General features: G+C 34.7%; 1 protein-coding gene across 1 annotated transcript in view; it reads right to left on the bottom strand.

The window, feature by feature from the left end:
• LOC106467019 (sperm-associated antigen 7 homolog) overlaps window positions 1-976 on the bottom strand; it is a 40,607-nt gene that overhangs the window by 29,742 nt on the left and 9,889 nt on the right. The window lies entirely within an intron of this gene.

Raw genomic sequence — 976 nt, forward strand, 5'->3', positions numbered from 1 at the left:
ACATCAATTGTGGGAACATTTTTGGAAAGTCTGTTAAAAGATGCTTTGCAAAGTCATTTAGCAAAGTTTAGAATTTTATTGGATAGTCAACATGGTTTTGATAAGGAAAAATCTTGCCTTACAAGTCTTTTAACATTCTTTGAAAAGGTTACTGCTTATGTAGATGAGGGAAAGGATGTAGATTTGGTGTATATGGATTTTCAGAAAGCATTTGACAAAGTGCCACATAAAAGGCTTGTAAAAAATTATCTCTGTGGGGGGGATAAGTTAGCAAATTGGATGGAAGAAAGTAGAGGGTTGTTACAAATGGAGTTCAGTCAAATTTGATTAATGTCACAAGTGGGGTACCTCAGGGCTCAGTCTTAGGAATTACATCAATGACATAGATGAAGGGATAGTCAATAAATTACTTAAATTTGCAGAAGATATTAAAGTTTTGGGTGTTGCTAGCTGTGAAAAAGATGCTGCTGATTTACAAAGGATTTAGATCATTAATGAGTTGGACAAATAAATGGCAGATGGGTTTTAATTATAATAAATGCAAAATAATGCAAGTGGGTTATCATAATTTGAATTATAAGTATAATATGGATGGGAATAACCTTAATTGTGTTATGAAGGAAAGGGACTTGGTGTAATAGTCAATCAATCTGTAAAGCCATCCAAGCAGTGTGTTGTTGCTAGTGGTGGAGCAAATAAGATTTTAGGTTGTATTTTTCATTGTACAGGTCACTGGTTACGCCACATTTTGAATATTGTGTTCAGTCTTGGTCTCCTTACCTTAGGGAGGACATTGAATTGTTGGAAAGGGTTCAGAGAAGGGTTATTAGAATGGTGCCTGGGATGAAGGGTTTGTCATATGATGAGAGGCTGAAATCTCTCAAATTGTTTTTTCCTGAAAAAGAAGATTTAGGGGGGATTTAATTGAGGTGTTCAAGGTTTTAAAGGGAATTGATAGTGTTGATGTATCATCTTT

Source organism: Limulus polyphemus, unplaced genomic scaffold (genome assembly GCF_000517525.1).
Source record: "Limulus polyphemus unplaced genomic scaffold, Limulus_polyphemus-2.1.2 Scaffold2463, whole genome shotgun sequence".
In the NCBI taxonomy this organism is placed as follows: Eukaryota; Metazoa; Arthropoda; class Merostomata; order Xiphosura; family Limulidae; genus Limulus; species Limulus polyphemus.